Source organism: Tachypleus tridentatus, chromosome 10, assembly GCF_004210375.1.
Source record: "Tachypleus tridentatus isolate NWPU-2018 chromosome 10, ASM421037v1, whole genome shotgun sequence".
Taxonomy (NCBI): Eukaryota; Metazoa; Arthropoda; class Merostomata; order Xiphosura; family Limulidae; genus Tachypleus; species Tachypleus tridentatus.
The window spans coordinates 82509579-82532714 of NC_134834.1; the positions used below are offsets into that span (position 1 = coordinate 82509579).

Genomic DNA, 23136 nt, shown 5'->3' on the forward strand with positions numbered 1-23136 from the left:
GCTTGGTGTAACTGAAACAAACTCACATTTGCTTCACGCTGAACTTAATAAACACGTTTATTGTATAAATAAATAATAAACCAAAAACGTAACTGACCGTTAAGAAAATTAACTTTGACAATAACTTTTTTAAATTACCATAAGTTTTTAATTTTAGAATTAATTATCATTAATCAGACCATCGACAACGTGAATAATAAATACTTCAAAACCATTTGTTTATTATTATATAAATACATTTTGATTAGAATATATAATCGTGAAAATTAGAAATTGATTTGCAAAGTCATATCTTAAACTATCTATACTATTTCAGACCCGGCATGATCAGGTGGTTAGAGCGCTCGACTCGTAATCTGAGGATCACAGGTTCAAATCCCCGTCACGCCAAACATGCTCGCTCTTTCAGCCGCGGGGACGTTATAATGTGACGGTCACAATCTTATTATTCATTGGTAAAAAAGTAGCCTAAGAGTTGGCGATAGGTGGTGATAACTAGCTGCTTTCTTTGTAGTCTTACACTGCTAAATTAGAGACGGCTAGCGCAGATAGTCCTCGAGTAGCTTTGCGCGAAATTCAAAAGAAAGCAAACTATAATATTTCACAACCTCGAATATATTTCTAACTGGGTTGAGTTTAATTTCGTACAAAGCTACCATATGGCTATTTGCGCTACCCGTCTCTAATTTAGCAGTGAAGGTGGCACTGGACTATTCTTTATCCAACGAACTGATCGCCTTATTACGATGCTCCCACAGTTAAAAAAGCAAGTATGCTCGATGCAACTGGGATTCGAACCTACCACCCTCAGAATCGAGCACTTTTAACTATCGAGCCATGGCAGACCTAACGATTATCCTATAATCAACTTTTCTACCTTCAAAAATATAAAGCTACAACATATTAATAAATCATTAAGCTTTGATACTCCTCATATTTTGTTTGTATATCTGAGTGAAAATGTGTATACTAAGGTCGCCAAACAGTTTCATCCTTTGTTTGATCTTGTTGGTAAAGGGTACTAATTAAATTTTGTTTTGTTTTCTGGGTAATTGAACTGTCGATTTTGAAAGTTGTGTAACCAGTAGAGAATTCAATATATCTACTGGCCAATTTTTTAAGATTTTGAAACGAAGTATGTGCTTGAAAACTATCCATGTGATTAGTTGTAGGTCTATCGACAACTGGGTTGTTGACGAAGTTACCAATTTTTGAGTAGGAATATTGTTCTTTATTGAACAAAGATTGGCCTCTCATTCTTGTGGTGAATATTACAGAAGTGTTAGGTGGCCGAACACCATTGCGTACCTCAGATAAAAGTGAAAAGTCTTTTGGCAAATGATTTCTTTCACGTGAAGATTCTGTTGTTGGCGCCATTAGCGTTTCTGTGAAGACGTCTGTAAGAATTGTCTGCAGAAGGACTAAGTGAACAATATTTGTGAGATGCTGATGTTTGTGCTTTTACGGGGAACTTCGGGTGACCGAAGAGAGTCCGAAGGAGGACGAGAGTAGCTGGAGGTGGTACTTTTGTTAACCACGAAACTTGAAGGATTCGTAGCTTTAGAGTCTGAAACAAGACTTTTTAAAAGATGATTATGAACAGAGGACATGACTTTGCTTGGGAGGAAAAATGCAATGTCTCCATTTGGTATAGACGGCTTGGAGTGAGATCTTCCCGCAAATTTTCGGTGTTGGTTAATGTTGGTAAATAATTTAAGATTAAACTAGAAGCTACTGGTTCATAGATACTGTTATTAGTATCTTCTTCCGAGTAAACAGTCTGTACTGTTCTAGATGGTACCAAATTATCAGACAATGTATCGAGAAATCCAATTGGTATCTGGACTCCCAAATGTTTCAGATGACGAACAATATCTGAAAGAGAGAAGTTCAGTCCTGGGAAAGCGGAGGTCGAACCCATGATGGGAGTTGGAAGACATGCAATAGCGTTTCCCAGATGACTTAATAAACGTTGTCGAAGATTGAGATCTATTCCTGTTCGACTGACATAAGGGCTGACTTCGGCGGCACACTCGTTAAATCCGCCTTGAACTCGTTAATCACAGCAGAATCAGTAGCAGCTGGAGAGAAAAAATAAACGAAAAGGAGAAAATTTCATGTTTATATTTTCTGATAATAGAGGGTAAATGTCTACTTTAATGAAACTAACATATATACGTTTTAGTTGCAAAGCACATAGTCACAGAATTTTAATAAAAGTGGGAGATACTTAAGCTTACTTGTAATATTACCGTGTTCTGCAGTGATGGAAACTTTAAAATAAAAAGTTACACAAGTAAGACCGATATTAACTACATTGTTCTATCAGTAATATAGCTAATACTATCTGCTGCCATCTTTAATTTGGAACCACTGACCAGAAGGAAAGCAGCACCGTATTACTCATCCTCCGCATTAATGGACTGACCGTCACTATTATAACACACCCACTGCATAAAGGGGCGTTGACTGATATCAATAACGTACTTATGTATTCGGACGTGACCCAAAGGATAGCATTTAATTGGTGATTCCGAGAGTCTAGAACTCACGCCCCGTTCCCGCAAAATCAGTCACGTTCGAAACATTCGGGCCGTGGTTATATTATAGGAGTAACAGTTAAATTCCCTAATTAACTAGAGAAGCAGCCCAGGAACTGATGGTGGGGTACAACAGATTGGATACTTTTCTTTGCTCTGTACAGGCTAATTGGAAATGAAAATGTCATCAACATTAAAACTGATCCCGTTTTATATGGACAATGATTCTACCCAACTTGTTTTGAACAACACACTCTATTCGTTGGTAAGAGAGTAGCCTAAGAGTTGGCGGTGATGACTAGCTGCCTTGCCTCTAGTCTTACACTCCTAAATTAGGGACGGCTAGTGCAGGTTGCCCTCGTGTAGCTTTGCGTGAAATTCAAATCAAACCATATCGATATTCCACAGTGCAATGGCTTCACGGTGCATCAATCTTATAACTAGTTATTCTATACAACCTTACAGCTATCTGGTTGATTTTTGTTATGATTAGTAGCCCGACAAGGCCAGGTGGTTAGGGCGCTCGACTCGTAATCTGATGGTCGCGGATTCGAATACCCATCGCACCAAACGTACTCGCCCTTTCAGCCGTGGAGATGTTATTTACTTACAGTCAATCCCACTGTTCGTTGGTAAAAGATTAGGCCAAGAGTTGGCGGTGGGTGGTGATGACTACCTGCCTTCCCTCTAACCTTAGACAGCTAAATTAGGGACAGCTAACACAGATAGCCCCCGTGTAGCTTGCGCGAACTTCAAAACAAATCTCACTATTCGATCTGACAAGATTAGTCCGACAATTGCTGGTGGGTGATGACTACCCTTTCTCATTTCAAAATTAGCAACAGCTAATGTAATTATCCCTGGTACAGCTATGTGTTGAAGTCAGACAAATCGACAAAACTCACCTCGGATGTAATATTTTTTGGGGGCTGTTTTGTATTCTGGTCGAATCTTTTATTGTTTTTACATCCTTACAAACACATACGCCCCTGCTGGTACAGCGGTAAGTCTACGGATTTACAACGCTACAATCAGGGGTTCAATACATACACAACAAGACTTACCTACCACTTGCTGCCTCTGAACATTTTGAAGGTATCTCACAGACATATCTAAAATATCTGTTTTTCTAGCTTTGAATGTCGAGATGGCTGTTAGTGTTAAGAAAGAAAAGATAAAATAAAACATTTTGTAACAAAGCAACTGTTTCTTCAAGTAGAAAACAGCTAGTATTAAATTAAAGTAGTTTTTCATGTTAAACAATAGGTAACAAAAGTTTTTAAACAAAATAATATATAACAATGTGACACTAAACAGTTTTTAAAATAAACTAATACGTTTATGTGACGCAAAAATCAATTGATTGTATTTTCATCTAAATAATATCCGTTACTATCTTTAAAAAAACGTTGCTAAATTATAAAAAAAAATCCAATAATTTCTTATTTACTATGTTTAGAAGCTAAGCTGAAGTGACAAAACTGTTAATATATTCATTTAAGCCTACTGTATAAAACCTACATCGTGCAGTGCATCTAAAACTAACGTTTTCAGTTCGTTGAGACACTGGTTAATTCGGGCTCGTCTTCGTTTTTCCATGATAGGTTTAGTAGTCTGAATAAAACTAGATATGAATTACAATAATTGTGAAGATTCGTAACAGTTGATATCGTAAAAAACACCGTATCTAAGATTTGAGGAAAAGATACACCAATATAAAAATAAAGTAACTATAATACGGTTTATCCAATAAAGTAACTATAATACGGTTTATCGCCTGTATCATTGAACAAAGTTACATAAAAACTTATCAAAATATCGTCGCAGCTTAGAAATAGACAAAATAAGATTTGCAGTCTATTCGAAAAATGGTAAAATTTTTATAACATAATAATAACAAACGTAGAATATATTATTATTGTTACAGCATAACGTCCTTAAATCATTAACAAAGAGAAATATATATATTTAGAAAGCCATTGTCACAATGAAGTTTTTTTTTTGTTTTTACCATTTAAGTCTGTTTAAGACAAAACAATTACATTTTTACATGATAATTTTTAAAATATCAGTGAAACGCTAAGACAAAATATTGATGTGTGCAGGTAATATCTATATGTATTTGTAGATTATAATTACAAGTTATTGTTAATATTATTCATTTTCAATTTTATCGTAAATGAATGCAAAATAATTAACACGACAATATGATTCTATCATTTCCAAATATTTGAAATCTATTTTCAAGTCTTGATACTTTAAGGTTTTCTTTCGAAATACTTGTAGGCAGCCCTTGACATGAGGGCTGCACTTTTTAAAAATTAATTCTCGTCCTTCCTTTTGATCTAAGACATTTTGAGTTCCACACTCCAAACACGGCGAAGAACTAAACGTGGCGCCAACAGTGCAGTTTTGAAACCATATCAACAAATAACAGAAATGAATATAAATGTACATTTTGTAAGTGTGCAGTAGCAATGTTTATACACACTGTTTCGAATCAGTATTCTTATTTGCTTATTAACTTTGATCGCTACAGTTTATTAAGTTTATAACGTAATATAAATTTATGAAAAAAGATTTCATAAATGTTAAAGTCTCCTTCTTACCAGATGTTTACGTTTAATAATTATTGAACATTTTATTTTCTAGTCAGTTATATTCTCTCGATCGTATATCTGTTAACTCTACTGACTTACAACGCTAAAATACAGGGTTCACTTCGCCGCGGGAACACACCCGATAGCTCAAAGTGACTTTTGCTCTAAAAACAAATAAACTTAATCATAAGCTAATGTTTACGTTTATATATTAATGTAAATTTTATTTTCTACCTTCTAATAATACAAACCAATTACCTGTCTATAGTCACTAGTTTTAGAAAATGATTTATCCACTGGCATTTTCGAGACGTCAGGTGGCAGTGATGTCAGTAATACCAACACAGAAACAGGTGGCAAGATTGTTACTTTTGTTTAAGTAATCATAACGTAAATCTCACACCAACAAGAAAAACCTCCATACTGCAACACGATTTAACGGAGTGAGACACTTATGTGTCTGAAATATACATGCAAAAACGGCTCGTTTTTCCATATATATTTCTCTACAAGTGGGTTTTCTCGACATCACTTACGTGTCTGCTTTCGTAAGTCTTAAAGCCTATGGCCTGGCATGGCCAAGCGCGTAAGGCGTGCGACTCGTAATCCGAGGGTCGCGGGTTCGCGCCCGCGTCGCGCTAAACATGCTCGCCCTCCCAGCCGTGGGGCGTATAATGTGATGGTCAATCCCACTATTCGTTGGTAAAAGAGTAGCCCAAGAGTTGGCGGTGGGTGGTGATGACTAGCTGCCTTCCCTCTAGTCTTACACTGCTAAATTAGGGACGGCTAGCACAGATAGCCCTCGAGTAGCTTTGTGCGAAATTCCAAAAACAAACAAACAAACTTAAAGCCTAACCTCTGAAATACGGGCAATCCAACAACGATGGACAATGCGTGTGTGGGAATGCGCCTGCATGTCGAAGGTTGATATTCATGCAAAGTTAGCCAAGCATGTAGGTCGACTATGTGAGAATGGCGAAGCGAATTCTTTCTCACATTAACTTAACGTTAGTTATAGGCGCGATGCCTGTCGTCTAGATTGTATATTTGAGAATCTCGAGACGACATACACGGGTATTACGTACTGCGCAGCGTGTGTTGTAGAATTTATCGGGTTTGCATGTTTTGGTTGAACGTTTTACACATTGTTTTCCTTTTCAATTTAATAATAAATAATTTTAAATATACTTCTGGAGTTTTAGACTCATATTAGAACTGTTTCATGTTATTAATTTAGTCTATATTTCTGTTAAATTGCAATATCTTCTGATTTTTAAGCACAGTTAAAAACATGGCCTTTATAATTTCATGTTTAGTTTTAAACTTATTTGCTCTCATGTTTGTTTATATTTTCTGGAACACTTGAACTAAGTTATCAGCAATTACTGTGATGGCGGCTACTATTTCGACGTCTTACCAACTGGTATTTTGTGTAGGAATAGCCTAGTGGGTCTGACATGCAAATTAATCAGGGTATGGCTAATCTAATAGCACGTGCCACCGATTTCTTCCCATAACCCTAGTTTGTGTCGAATGTGGAAATATTGCGCCTCTAAGCGCGAATCTTGAGCATCTGTATCGTATAAACTGGTTTCAAGTTTCAATGAACGGAAATCAGATTTGGGAAGATGGATAGGAAAGTAGATGTTTCGTTCAATGAAGTTCACGTTGTTGCGCCTGTACCCGGACACGTTTGTTTGACACGGTCTTATTTGTTTGATTTAACTCGTTCCATTTCTCTCGGTTTCGTTATCTTCCACACAGTGGTATGTCTGCAGACTTACAATGCTAGAAACCAAGTTTCGATAGCCGTGATAGGCAGAACACAAGTAGCCCATAATGTAACTTTATGGTACAGACAAACGATACCAGGCACAATTTTCCACAGAAGTTCAGAACTTCGCGAAGAAGAGTAAGATACATTTTAATAGATGACTATGTGTTTGAACAATAATAATGATGACTATGTGTTTGAACAATAATAATGATGACTATGCGTTTGAACAATAAAAAAAGCCAATAATAATGATGACTATGCGTTTCAACAATAAAAATGCCAATAATAATGATGACTATGTGTTTCAACAATAAAAATGCCAATAATAATGATGACTATGTGTTTCAACAATAAAAATGCCAATGATAATGATGACTATGTATTTCAACAATAAAAATGCCAATAATAATAATGACTATGAGTTTCAACAATAAAAATGCCAATAATAATGATGACTATGAGTTTCAACAATAAAAATGCCAATAATAATGATGACTATGTGTTTCAACAATAAAAATGCCAATAATAATGATGACTATGTGTTTCAACAATAAAAATGCCAATAATAATGATGACTATGTGTTTCAACAATAAAAATGTCAATAATAATGATGACTATGTGTTTGAACAATAAAAAAGCCAATAATAATGATGACTATGCGTTTGAACAGTAAAAAAGCCAATAATAATGATGACTATGTGTTTGAACAATAAAAAAGCCAATAATAATGATGACTATGCGTTTCAACAATAATAATGATGACTATGTGTTTGAACAATAAAAAAGCCAATAATAATGATGACTATGCGTTTCAACAATAATAATGATGACTATGTGTTTGAACAATAAAAATGGCAATGATAATGATGACTATGTATTTCAACAATAAAAATGCCAATAATAATAATGACTATGAGTTTCAACAATAAAAATGCCAATAATAATGATGACTATGAGTTTCAACAATAAAAATGCCAATAATAATGATGACTATGTGTTTCAACAATAAAAATGTCAATAATAATGATGACTATGTGTTTGAACAATAAAAAAGCCAATAATAATGATGACTATGTGTTTCAACAATAAAAATGTCAATAATAATGATGACTATGCGTTTCAACAATAAAAATGCCAATAATAATGATGACTATGTGTTTCAACAATAAAAATGCCAATAATAATGATGACTATGTGTTTCAACAATAAAAATGCCAATGATAATGATGACTATGTATTTCAACAATAAAAATGCCAATAATAATAATGACTATGAGTTTCAACAATAAAAATGCCAATAATAATGATGACTATGAGTTTCAACAATAAAAATGCCAATAATAATGATGACTATGTGTTTCAACAATAAAAATGCCAATAATAATGATGACTATGTGTTTCAACAATAAAAATGTCAATAATAATGATGACTATGTGTTTGAACAATAAAAAAGCCAATAATAATGATGACTATGCGTTTGAACAATAAAAAAGCCAATAATAATGATGACTATGTGTTTGAACAATAAAAAAGCCAATAATAATGATGACTATGCGTTTCAACAATAATAATGATGACTATGTGTTTGAACAATAAAAAAGCCAATAATAATGATGACTATGCGTTTCAACAATAATAATGATGACTATGTGTTTGAACAATAAAAATGGCAATGATAATGATGACTATGTATTTCAACAATAAAAATGCCAATAATAATAATGACTATGAGTTTCAACAATAAAAATGCCAATAATAATGATGACTATGAGTTTCAACAATAAAATGCCAATAATAATGATGACTATGTGTTTCAACAATAAAAAATGTCAATAATAATGATGACTATGTGTTTGAACAATAAAAAAAGCCAATAATAATGATGACTATGTGTTTCAACAATAAAAATGTCAATAATAATGATGACTATGCGTTTCAACAATAAAAATGCCAATAATAATGATGACTATGTGTTTCAACAATAAAAATGCCAATAATAATGATGACTATGTGTTTCAACAATAAAAATGCCAATGATAATGATGACTATGTATTTCAACAATAAAAATGCCAATAATAATAATGACTATGAGTTTCAACAATAAAAATGCCAATAATAATGATGACTATGAGTTTCAACAATAAAAATGCCAATAATAATGATGACTATGTGTTTCAACAATAAAAATGCCAATAATAATGATGACTATGTGTTTCAACAATAAAAATGTCAATAATAATGATGACTATGTGTTTGAACAATAAAAAAGCCAATAATAATGATGACTATGCGTTTGAACAATAAAAAAGCCAATAATAATGATGACTATGTGTTTGAACAATAAAAAAGCCAATAATAATGATGACTATGCGTTTCAACAATAATAATGATGACTATGTGTTTGAACAATAAAAAAGCCAATAATAATGATGACTATGCGTTTCAACAATAATAATGATGACTATGTGTTTGAACAATAAAAATGGCAATGATAATGATGACTATGTATTTCAACAATAAAAATGCCAATAATAATAATGACTATGAGTTTCAACAATAAAAATGCCAATAATAATGATGACTATGAGTTTCAACAATAAAAATGCCAATAATAATGATGACTATGTGTTTCAACAATAAAAATGTCAATAATAATGATGACTATGTGTTTGAACAATAAAAAAGCCAATAATAATGATGACTATGTGTTTCAACAATAAAAATGTCAATAATAATGATGACTATGTGTTTGAACAATAAAAAAGCCAATAATAATGATGACTATGCGTTTGAACAATAAAAAAGCCAATAATAATGATGACTATGTGTTTGAACAATAAAAAAGCCAATAATAATGATGACTATGCGTTTCAACAATAATAATGATGACTATGCGTTTCAACAATAATAATGATGACTATGTGTTTGAACAATAAAAATGCCAATGATAATGATGACTATGTATTTCAACAATAAAAATGCCAATAATAATGATGACTATGAGTTTCAACAATAAAAATGCCAATAATAATGATGACTATGAGTTTCAACAATAAAAATGCCAATAATAATGATGACTATGTGTTTCAACAATAAAAATGCCAATAATAATGATGACTATGTGTTTCAACAATAAAAATGTCAATAATAATGATGACTATGTATTTCAATAATAAAAATGCAAATAATAATAATGACTATGTGTTTCAACAATAAAATTGCAAATAATAATGATGACTATGTATTTCAACAATAAAAATGCCAATAATAATGATGACTATGTGTTTAAACAATAAAAATGCCGATAATAATGATGATTATGTGTTTCAACAATAAAAAGCCGATTTTAACTAACTTGCTAATTCCTCTCGTACATGCAGCAATCTTTCCTTATCTATAAGATCAACAAACAGACTAACTAGACTCGTTAACTCTGACGTAACTTACGTTTTTGTACTAATCAAATAATTTCTTTAAGGTTCTATTCATTAAGCCAAGCCAATCAGATGACGTGAACGTTTCTTTTGGCCAATAACAATAAAAACATTTATATATTTTAAAAAAAAGAGCCTATAGCATCTTAAACGTTATTATACGTAACTTTTGCATTGTACAATAATTTGCAGGTCGATGAATTTTTTATTTAAGAGTATTAAAGGCAAATATAGTTAGCAAAATACGCAAGAGGCAAGAGTTGGCGGCGTGTGTTGACCAACTGCTTTCCTTCTAAACTATCAATTCCAAATTAATAACATCTATGCGCTGGCAGTCAACCCTTAAGTATCTTTGAACGAATATCGAAAAACAAACACAAATTGACTTTTGTAAATAACAAAATCAAGAACAATAATTGGGTTCTTTGATGGCTTACAGTTAAATCATATACGTAATGAAATGTTTATTTAAATGAATATCAAATAGTTTCATCTTATCTGAGAAGGAGTTTCATTCATTTACGTGACGAGCACGGACGTATAATCAAAGTAACATTAATTACACGGAACATCTTTATTAAACATCATTTATAAGACTGATGCATGGTTGTTAAAATGACATTTAATTGGGTAGAAAAAAAGCGGTTTTAAGACTAGTTAGAAGACAGAATGAAAATAGAAGTCACTTGAATATCAACGGAAGGAACAGGTGGCTTTTATAATAAAACTAAACGTTTTCCATTCATTTAAACAGAAAAGTAGGAACGTTTATCATTTTTAAGACAGCTGTTAGACGGTATATTTCTTTCAGTTAACCTGATTTTATCAGGAACTGATTATATTAATTTCGGTTTACGATATTGTAGCTGACATAATAAGAAACCCACTGAGAACTGTCATTTGGGCTATCTGTGTTCTACCCACTACGTGAATCGAAACCCGATTTTTAGTGTCTTAAAACTACAGACTTTGCGCTGAACCAATGGGAGAGGCGAATTATCACTTATCTATGTCTTTGTTTTTCTGTTCGTGAGACGAATATGTCAGGTAATATCAGAAATACCTAACTTTGTACATCTAAAACACTTTGCTTTATCATGACAAGTTTACATTGTTATAATGCACTGATATCTAAATATTTTATATATAAAACAAAAAGATCGAAAATCAAAGCCTTAAGTTATTTATTATGATTTGAAAACATCGTTTAAAATGTGAATTATTGTTTCATTGTAAGTTGCCTAATTTTTCAGACAATAATTATATTTAACGAGTTTACCAGTTATTAATTATTTACGAAGTATCTTAGAACTTGAATATCGTTAGTTGATTCTTTTCATGTGAGAAATGGTCGAAGAAAGCAGAATTATTACAACCACATAATTATCAAATCTTCTAGTGCAGCTTCAGTCGATGTTTGTGCCTTGGGTCTCCTGAAACTGATTTTATAAGTCAACGTACAATGAAATTATCAAGGAAAAGTTTCCAACATATGTGGTTTATAAGTGACTTCTTGTCCTTTGCAGAAATGTATAAAGGAAATCGAGGTGCTGGTTAACAACAATAGCGTGTAATCGCAGCCAATATAATGAACACCATTGATTATATATCATACAGTTACAGAGGAAATAGTCTAAAGGACCTGGGACAATACTTATGTAAAGTGCAACTACTTATCGAAACATCTTGAGGCACTTTTATCGATATTCTAAATGCTAAATTGAATATCCTATGTATGTCATATGTACATATGATTTAATTGAAGCAAAAGTAAACACATTAATGAATTTGTAACAGAAGCTTCATAAAGACAGTTATCCCAAATCAGGAATTATCCTGTGATAAGTCGAATGAGAGTCAGTGACCAGTTACGACATTAATTGTTTATATAAACAAGTACTCTCGTAGCAGAGCGAAAATCTGCATGAAGTTTACTTTGAATACGTTAACTGCAGCAATGGTTTGTTCATTCGTGTAAAGTTAAACACAAAGCTACACAATGTACTATTTGTGAACTACCCATCACGAATATCGATGTCCGGTTGTGAATCTTCAGCCATGCCGCTGTGTCACTGGAGAGCGTTCAGCAGTGGAACAATCAGCACAGAGAAGGGATACATGCAAATGGCCAGCCGATTAACTGCTTCTGACAAACTCCGATTGGTCTTTAGTTTCGGTTCAGTAGGTTAGCATAACTGAACTAATTAAATGAAGGACCCATTTGTAGACTGGGCCAGGAAAATTATTTGGGGTATTGTAATAATACCCAGAATAACATATAAAACCCACGTTTGGTTGAACAGTTTTTTTTCCAATGTTTTCTATGGCGTTCCAGTCAGTGAAAAAGATGGCCTTCCCACAACCATTGTTCCAAAGTCCACATTAAACATTTTCATAAGTTTCGATTGACATATCTTCTAGTGTAACAACGTGTAGTATACACTGTTAAATAAGATCTTTAACTACATCTGGCTTCTCACTAAAATGTTAATAATTATTTAGTGTATAGTTTGTTCAACATCGTCTCGGAATCAAATAATTTAATATAAGGTTTACTTAATTTATAATTACAAGAGTAAAATGAAAATGTTTGACGAAGAATTGTTTCAATGTGATTTCGTTTCTTTCCATGTTACTGTCAAAATGTTGTTTGGTTGTCATCTTATGGCGCAAAGCAACTAGGATATCTGCGTCAAACAACCGGTAAAAAAAATATTAAAAGTAAATAATTAAGATTCGTAAAAATGAATTATGTTACAACAAAGTTCAATTTTTGAATTAAAAACTTAAACTGCATTTAAAAGGCCAATGGTTTCTAAAAAACTAAAACCATTTGTAAGGTAGACAGTGTTACCATCGCCAATGACATTGTTTAGCGTCAAAGGCAAACCTGTAGATAAAGCATGCCTAAAATGATGCCGTCGTTCAGAATAGTAACGATGGTACGACAGTAAAATGTGGACTATTTGTGACTTCAGTGTTACACAGACAACACATTGGTGCGTCAGTCCCGGATAAAAGAAAACAATGAGTTAAAAAACTGTGACCAATGCGTAGTCTAGTTGGGACAACCTCCTTCTTCTGATCTTTGTGGAAACATGACGTCCAAAGTCCAATAGAGGGTTTTATTTGGAAAAGCTTGTTTATCACGTTACTCACTCCAAGTCGACTGCAAACTGGCGCGAAGCTGAGCCTTGAATACAGGATCATAGTCCATGTATGGAATAGGTACAGTAGTGATAGCGCTACAGGTGACAGACTTAGCTGTGGTGTCGGCGAGCTCGTTCCAGCGAATATCAACGTGGTTTGGTATCCAGAAGAACTGGATAGAAGTACCTGTTAAAGTGAAATGGGCCAGACGGTTTTGAATATCAGAGAGAACAGAGTGATAATTAACGTTAACCTATTCCAGAGCCAGTAGAGAGCTGAGCAAATCATTATAAATGGTAAAATTCGAATACTGCTTAGCTTCTATGTAATCTAGGGCAAGAGATCTGGCGTACAGTTCGGCAGTGAACACAGAAGCTGTAGAGGGGATTCTGCGCACAACCACCGAATCACAACAAACCATGGCACAGCCCACACAGTCACCTGATTTCGAAGAGGAATGGAAGGATTGTTTGAAAGATGTTCAGCAAATAAAAGACAGTATTTCCAATCGGGAGAATCTGATTTTGTCAGATGACTTAAAGATAGGTCACATTTGGGGACTGTAATTAGTCATGGTGGGATGGGCTAACAAGTGGAGACAGCAATCTTATCCAAGGACAGACCAAATTCATCCAACAGCCCCTGGATATGAAGGCCAAAAGGAACAATGTCAGTTTGTCTGTTCTGAAAAAGCATGGCTCACTGAGGAAGGAAAATACAACCCCAGGTGAGATGCTGTGGTAACGATCGAAGTTTTGAAGCACACAGTAAGGACATTTGCAAACGAAGGAGGTGTAGAGAAGGTTCATGAGACTCTGTGTACAAACTCTGGACTGCAGAAGCCTTGTGCAGAGCCGAAGCTCCTGATGAAGTGCAGAAGCCCTGTGCAGAGCCGAAGCTCCTGATGAAGTGCAGAAGCCCTGTGCAGAGCCGAAGCTCCTGATGAAGTGCAAAAGCCCTGTGCAGAGCTGAAGTCCTGATTATAAATGGGGTCCAGCATCTTCAAGCCTGAGGTCTTGGTAGAGTCACAGACTAAAGACCCATAGTCTAGTTTCGATCAAATGAGAGCACGATATATTTTTAGCACAGAACATCGATCTGCTTTCAATGAGGTGGAAAAGAGGACACAGAGAATGTTCAATGCCCTTGTACACTTAACTCGTAACTGTTTGATGTGCGCTATAAAGGTCAGCTTACGGTCAGAGATAAGCCTCAAGAACTTTGCCCCAGGGACCACGGGAAGGAAAATTTCACCGACATGGAGTTCAGGATCAGAGTGAATACCCCATTGGCGGAAAAAGTGCATGCAAACAGTTTCAGAGAGTGAAAAGTTTGTTGTGTTCTACTTCAATAAATGATTGAGAGTAGTCTGTAGCTGCTGCTCAATAAACCTCATCTTCAATGACTAACACAATATGTCGAAGTTGTTGACATAGAGCAAAATTGCAACAGTAGAAGGGAGTTGTCCAGTGATGGAATTAATCTTTATATTGAAAAGTGTGATACACAAGACACAGCCCCGAGGGACATCAAGTTCCTGTAGGAAATAATGGGAAAGTTTTGAATCCACAAGAACTTGGAATCAACTGTTCATTTAAAAAAGTTCAATAAAAATGGGCAAATGACCATGCAACCCATTAGAGTGGAGGTCTCGCAAAATATTTACCTCCACGTAGTATTGTAAGCATTCTCAGGTGCAAAGAATACTGGCCCGAATGTTATTTCTTGAAAAATGATCGACGTTTCATTTTGAATATGGAACCAAACAAGACGAGCATTAACCATCCTCTCTATGGTCTTACAGTGACAGCTTGTCAAGGCAATTGGATGGTAGTTTAAAGGAATCTTGGGATTCTTCCTAGGCTTAGAGAAAAGTAGGACAATAGCATGGTGCCACGCATCAGGAAAAACATTCTTCTTCTAGACCCAGTTAAAAATAACCAGAAGAATAACAAAGAAGTAAGAGAGAGATGGTGCAGCACTTCGCAGTGTATATCATCGAGTCCGAGTGATGTACTGCAAGACCAATGAAAAGCCAACTTGAGTTCCACCAGTGTAAAGGGGCGATTATAGTCATAGAGACGATCAGTCCGAGAGGAAAGAGGCGATCGCTCTGCCCGAGTTTTGATGACTAAGTAGGTGGAGAAAAAGTGCTAGATACCCGGCAAAAGTTTTCACTAAGAGTATCGGCGATGCGATGCTTTGGACATCAGCAGCTTCCTGGCCATACAAGAGCAAGACTGAAAGAAGGATAGAATTATACTGCCCACTGACTTTCCGAATCTTGTCCCATATGATGTTGAAACTGATAGTAGAAGAGATATTGGTTGTAAATTTAATCCAAGATTCCTTCTGGCCTTGACGGCTTACCTGCCGAGCACGTGCCCAGGCACACTGAAAAGTGATGCGGTTTGAGAGTGTTGGATACCTACAAAATGTACTCCAGGCCCGTTTTTTACCCTTCTGCGAAATGTGGCAGGCAGGATTCTGCCACGGATGAGGATACCGTAGTATTATGTCTGGATAATACAGTCAGTCAGTGCTGCTATGCTATCGCCTATCGATGGCTTACAGATGATGGCAGGATAAAGCTACGCGAGAGCAGTGAAAGAGTACCAACTGGCTTGATTCAGCATTCCACTGGGGCACGCATATCAGGTGGCATCGACCACGGTCAGTCTCTCTCAAAATGATAGGAAAATGATCATTGCCTCATGAATTACTGTCAACCCTCCATGAAAAGTGGGAGAATAGTGAAGTGGAGCAGACCTGGAGATCAATAGTAGTAAAAGACTGACTAGGTGCATTAAAATAAGTGTAAGAATCAGTAGTTAAGAGAGAAAGGTTGTGAACCGAGAGTATATCCTCTTTGTAATGATCCCTCCCTTCAATATAAGCACCTCCCCAGAGGGGATTATGTCCATTAAAGATCCCAGAACTACAAAGGGAGAACAACAAGTGTTGAACGAGAATATTAACGTCCGATTGATCATAGATCTCTCCAGGAGACAGGTAGAAAGAACAAACAACGATGGTACGACCCAACGAAACACGAATGGTTACGACCTCCAAGGCACGTCGAATGGCAAAGACAGGGTAAGCATATGCCGATCGACCAGCAGTGCCACCCCTCCATGCACTCGTCCATCACACAACCTGTCATTTCTGTACAAAGAAAACTGCTGAAAGGTGACAATATCAACAGGTTTCAGAAATGTTTCCGGTGAGGAAAGACACACAGGATGGTAAGAATCAATCAGTGCTTTGATGTCATCCAGATTAGAATGTAAATCTCGACAGATCCACTGTATCAAAATGGCCATTTTTTACTATGTATTGGCGAACTGGATAGAGAGCCGTTCTCTTTTCGACCACGTCTTTTTTATTTTTTAAAAGTAGGTATATTGATCTCCATGGGTTCTGTCCTGGGTCGATTTGGCATGTCTCTTTCATTGAAAGATGATTCCAGCAACTGATGGCGTGAATGAATGATTATTTTGCTTCTCAGAACCAGAGAAGAAGATGGACTAAAGGAAACGCCCAAACCTGGAACCAAGGGAAGTGGATCTTGTGGTTTGCTGGAATGATTGTTAGGTACAGAGATGAGTGTTGATGTTGAATCATCAGCTTTTTTAACCTTGGTGGTCAAAAGCCTTTTTCGTATGGTTTGAGAATGATTCTTTTGGAGGCACAGAAAGATCCATTTGCACTCTCACTATAGTAGTGGAACGAAGTGCAGCAGCATACGTCCGAGATCGAATGGTGGACAATAACTTTCAAGCCTCGGGGTAAGAAATCTTGCGAATCGTTTTCAAATGCTGTACCTCTTTTTCTTTCACCCACCTAGGGCATGAAATAAAGTACGATGAGTGAGAGTCACTACAATGAACACAATGAGGGTCTGTCTCATGCTATAGACATCGTGGTCCTTGCTACCACAAAGAGCACACGTTAAGGAGCCACGACATGATGTCTTCAAGTGACCAAGCTGCTGACCTTGGAAACAACTGAAAGGGTTTGGAATATATGGCCGTACCCTACAATTAAGATAACCTGCCTTGATGGTGGCAGGTGGACATGGTGATGTGAGCGTCAAAATTAGGTCATTGGTCGGCATCATAGTTCCTTCTTTGTAAGTGGAGATACGCCTCACTGCAGAAACTCCTTGTTGGAGAAACCATCGAGGATCTCTGACTCGGAGATGTTTATAAAAAGTTCGAAGCCTCAATGAACAAGATATAAATATAGGCGACAAAGCGAGTGCAAGTCAAATGAAACGTGCAGTAAAAAAAATTAGAAAATGTGAAGTTAATAGGTGTGTGAGTGATTAACTTTAATGTGTTAATTTTAAAGTGAGTTGCACGGTTTAACAAAGAAAAAGAGAATAATTTGTCTTGTCCAAGTAGCTGAACCAACCTGGATGAGCTTTGATAAAAAGGAGACAACTATTTAAAGCTCAAGATAAAACTGTGGCATCTCACAGAATAAAGTAAGTGAATTAGTCGCTGATGCTATGGTGACAAGAGTTAAGAAGAAGAAAATTATTGTTGTCAACTAGATTCTAAAGTAATTGAATCAGTCTGTGTGGATTTTTTAACAATGAAAGAGAAGTATTTAGCATTTTAAATAACCTTATAGTGCAAATAATGTTTGAGTTTTACTTGTTTCGAATATGGGTCATCCCATACCAACTCACCCAGGGCTTCCCAGTTCATGTCATAGATTCCTTGAAAAAATTAAGCAAAACCTTCATGTTGATTTATTCAGCCATGCAGTATGACTTTAGGATTTTTCATGGTTGAATAAAGCAAAATAAAGTTTCTCTTGAATTTTTTCAAGAAAGTCTATGACATGAACTGGGAAAAGTTCTTTTTTCCTGGGTGAGTTGGCATGAAATGACCAATATATTATTTTAAAACAAATGGATTGTGTTCTGTCTGTTTATTGTTGATATTTATCGCAGATAAGTTACAAACATCTACTGCAGAAGAATCCTCAGCCCAATCATACATGAAACCCTGACAACCATTTTTGCTAATTACATTGACAAGTGTGCTGTGAAGTCCCTCTAGTAAATATGTTAAAAAAAAAAAACAAGGCTTGTTATTTTTTTTGTAAAAGCTAATACTCCCAATGTTATATTCTTATCCACACTGTAAGATTTATAAGTTATTAGATCACATACAACAGCGTGTTTCTGTGTTTGAATTTTATTACATCACTTAGTTACCAACGCACGTGCACAAAACTTGTAGTACACGAAATTAACTTCTGGGTTGATTATTTCTCCCAGTGTTTTTGTACTTTGTAACGTGTTTGTGAGTCACGTTGTTGTTGTGTTTATTTTTTAGGAAAAGCTACACAGTGAGATACCAGAACTGTGCACATCACGACGATCGTAAACTGTTTTAGCGTGATAAGTTCTCACACATGCTGCTGAGCCATCAGGGGGCTGTAATGAGTGACCTGTTAACATGCCAATCAGTTTATAAACTCAAGAACTATCTCAGATTATAATAGTTGAAATTGAAAAACAAACAAACCGAATAAGGTAGCTTTTTTATGTAATTGACTTAAAATAACTTCAGAAAAATTTTCGAGCTATCAGTAAAATACAAACAACTCAAATAGTTTAGAACTCGCCAATCCTACGCGAGCTTCGATTTCCATTTCCTGCATCACACTGCAAAAACGTTCCCTACCGTTATGACTTAATACCATTTAGATTTATTGTTAAGGCGATTTCATTTTCCATCTGTTAAGATGTCCTCAATATTCTAAGGGAAAACGACGTTTTCAGTTATTATTTATCAAAACAGCAGCCACGCGTAGACATGCGTGATAAATGGAGCCGTTAAGTATAGCTCTTGAAAGCTGGGCCAATGTTCATCTTTTCTCAGCGACTTATGGTGCGAACTGTTGTATAAAGAAGATTAAGGTGCTGCGAGTGACGACTGGTCTTGTTTATGTTTCTATGTTGTTGTTGTTGTTTGTTGTTTCTTGTAGAGATCCCTAAATCCAGTGGAACCTGCTGGTGCCGGTATCATTGTTGTTCAGTCTTTGCATTGACAGGATTGAGGTGTTACTAGAGGGTGACGCAAACAGGTAAATAACACTTATTGATTACTAGACATAATAGAAGAGCGCTCTTCATACAAGTTATCCTATATCCTTTATTCGGTCTCATTGGAACATACGACTAAAGAAAAAAAAATAGCAGTGTTGTTCACGACCTGAATATCATAACTCTGCTGTAAATATATTTCAAGCACCTATTGTGTCTTGCGTTTTGTACTTCCTACATCACCGTAGCTAAAACACTTAATGGAAACCAGAATGACCTAGAAATCTTGAGAAAACAAAACAAGCGAACTTCTTGCACATAATGTGATATATATATATATATATATGCAAGGATAAACTGTAATTTAGCAAACTTTTTTATCTTAGTTTTAGATTTATCTAATATTTCTGGGGATTTTCCTAGGTCGTCAATTAGAAAAGGATTAGAATTAGTTCCACATTTCTTTTTGTATCCTGGTCGATTTGTGGTTGGTGCCTAGCATGGTCACGTGTTTAGGACGCTTTACTAGCAATCTGTAGTCCAAAGTTTCGAGTCCCTTCATCAAACATGCTCGCTCTTTGAGCTGTGGGGGAAATTGTAATGTTACAGTCAAGCCTACTATTCGTTGGTAAAAGAGTAGCCTAGGTGTTGACGGTAGGACGTGTTGACTAGCTGCGTTTTCCTTAAGTCTGTCACTGCTAAGTTAAGGACTGCTAACTTTGCGCGAAATTCAAAACAAACCTTTTGAGGTTAATTTTTGCTTGGAGGTCACAGTGCATTTTACATCCAAAAAGAAAACCCACTTCAGTAAAGATAAGATCAAACTTAGTCCAGATTAGCTCCTTTGTTCTTGCTGAGATTAGTCAAATCTCACTATTCGATTAGTCCAAGAGTATTAGTTGAATGTGGGTAATGTTGATTGACAACCTTACATTTAGTCTATCTGCTTTGGGCATATTCAACTTTTGTGTAACTTTGCATGAAATATTAAAACAACTAAAACAAAATATTTCTTCCCTAATTATTTATTCCCTATTATTATTATTATTCATTCACTATTACTTGAAAATTTTGATTTTCAGTGTTGCCTTTTGATACATTGTGTGTGTTTTCTTATTTCAAAGCCCCATCGGGCTATTTTCTGAGTCCACCGAGGGGATTCGAACTCCAGATTTTAGCTTTGTATATCCAAAGTCAAACTGCTGTCCTAATGGGGGACCATATTCCTAGATGTGTGTGTGTGTTTCTTATAGTAAAGAGGCCTGGCATGGCCAAGTGCGTTAAGGCGTGCGACTCGTAATCCGAGGGTCGCGGGTTCGTATCCCCGTCGCGCCAAACATGCTCGCCCTTTCAGCCGTGGGGGCGTTATAATGTGACGGTCAATCCCAATATTCGTTGGTAAAAGAGTAGCCCAAGAGTTGGCGGTGGGTGGTGATGACTAGCTGCCTTCCCTCTAGTCTTACACTGCTAAATTATGGACGGCTAGCGCAGATAGCCCTCGAGTAGCTTTGTGCGAAATTCAAAAAAACAAACAAACTTATAGCAAAGCCGCATCGGGTTATCTGCTGAGTCTCCCGATGGAAATCGAACTCCTGATTTTAGCGTTGTAAATCCAAAGGCTTACTGTTGTCCGAGTGGAGGACCATATTGCTAGGACTTTAGTAGGAGTTTGCAAGGAATCATGGATCAAGCATTTAGTTCTCAAGGTATGATTGCCAACCCTTCCGGATTCGCCATTAGTCTTCCATATCCCGGAATACTTGATAAATCTCCCGAATGTTAGAAAAATAACATATATATACATATATATATATATATTGTTAACTGCAAATAAAAGACACTTTAGTGTCACTCGGCGAACGTGCAGCACTGCACGTTACCATATCGAATTATTACGGGGTGCTCGCAAGCACACTTTGTGTAAGCATTTTAATATTATTTTTGGCTATCTTATCTGACCTAATATGTTTCTAATTTTTGAATTTAAATTTATTTTTTAACAATAAGTAAAGAATACACATGAAAAACAAGAAATATATACACTGGTTCTTACCTGAGTCCCTTTTTTCCTGCTGTCGACGAAACTTAGGCTACTTTTATACTAATGGTATTACTGTACTAAATTGTTTTTTATTTAATTAAATACTGCACCTATGAACACAGACTAGTAACATAAACAAAACAAACAATGTCCTGTCTTCTTTTTATTCGCTTCAACACTCTTTCACGAGAATACTTGGTATATTGTGTTAAATTTTAAGCTTTTTGTAATGTTCATTGTTTTATGGCTTTGAGAAAGATTCGTCATACGTGAAGTCAATTTATACCAGACCGAAGTGCTTATTGTCATACAGCTAAGTATTCTTGTTTCCGAAATCGGATAACTGAACGAAAGAGATTGTTTCAATATATCCCCAATCCATGACTAGCTGTCGTGAGATCCAGCATGATAAGATAATCCGTGTGTCACGTGGTAATAATAATATGCAACATAAACAGATAAATTAGGATGATAAAGCACTTTCATAATATCACAGATACTTCTGACGAGGCAAGCAAAGTGGTATCATGACTCTTCACTGTTTAAATGGGTTTGGTTTGATTTATTTTCAATTTCGCGCAAAGCTACACGAGGGCTATCTGCACTAGCTGCCCCTAATTTAGTACTTGTAAGACAAGAAGGAATGCAACTAGTCATCACCACCCACCGCCAACTCTTGGACTACTCTTTTCCCAACGAATAGTGGGATTAATTCTCAAATTATAACGCCCTCACGGCTAAAAGGGCAAGCACATTTGGTGTGACGGTGATTCGAACCTGCGACCCTCAGATTACGAGTCGAGTACCTTAATCACCTGTCCATGCCAGGCCGTTCAAATGGGATAGATTGACTCTTGTCGTCCTCTGTATCGGTCGTAATAATTTTAAAACTTTGTTTAAAAGCGGATATGTAATGAAGCATTCAAATGTGTCAGTGATCTTAACCTTTGACTTTAACCCGCCTAGGAGAAAAATAATGTTAACTTTTACATTGTGCAGCTACAGTTATGCTTGTTTAAATTACTCCGATTCAGTTGAAGAACAGGTTATACCTTCCTTCTTTGGGGTTTTCAAAGTCCTTGAACTGAAACATATGGATATTCAAGTTATTCTCTTAAGTGGCTAGAGTGATTTATCAATCATTTCCAATAGGATAATCGTGAGATAAACTCGCTGTTTTTCTCGTCAAATAATGGTTGACGAACCTGGCTGTTGTTGTTCCTGCTTTACTGGTTCAGTAGGACTACCGGCTTTGGTCTTTTTAGTTATTTTCTGATAATCGTGAGATAAACTCGCTGTTTTTCTCGTCAAATAATGGTTGACGAACCTGGCTGTTGTTGTTCCTGCTTTACTGGTTCAGTAGGACTACCGGCTTTGGTCTTTTTAGTTATTTTCTGATAATCGTGAGATAAACTCGCTGTTTTTCTCGTCAAATAATGGTTGACGAACCTGGCTGTTGTTGTTCCTGCTTTACTGGTTCAGTAGAACTACCGGCTTTGGTCTTTTTAGTTATTTTCTGATTGTCAG

The 23136-nt window shown here is 35.8% G+C and overlaps 1 long non-coding RNA gene across 2 annotated transcripts; it reads right to left on the reverse strand.

Moving 5' to 3' along the window:
- Positions 1-201: 201 nt before the first annotated feature.
- Positions 202-6202, reverse strand: LOC143229723 (uncharacterized). 2 transcript variants are annotated; one of them, XR_013016024.1, is made up of 3 exons: positions 5399-6202; positions 3605-3691; positions 202-2081 (listed from the first exon to the last, which is right to left on the reverse strand). It is a non-coding gene; the product is annotated as an uncharacterized LOC143229723 (long non-coding RNA). The 2 variants fall into 2 exon arrangements; XR_013016023.1 differs by lacking the exon at positions 3605-3691.
- Between the last annotated feature and the right edge of the window lie 16934 nt (positions 6203-23136).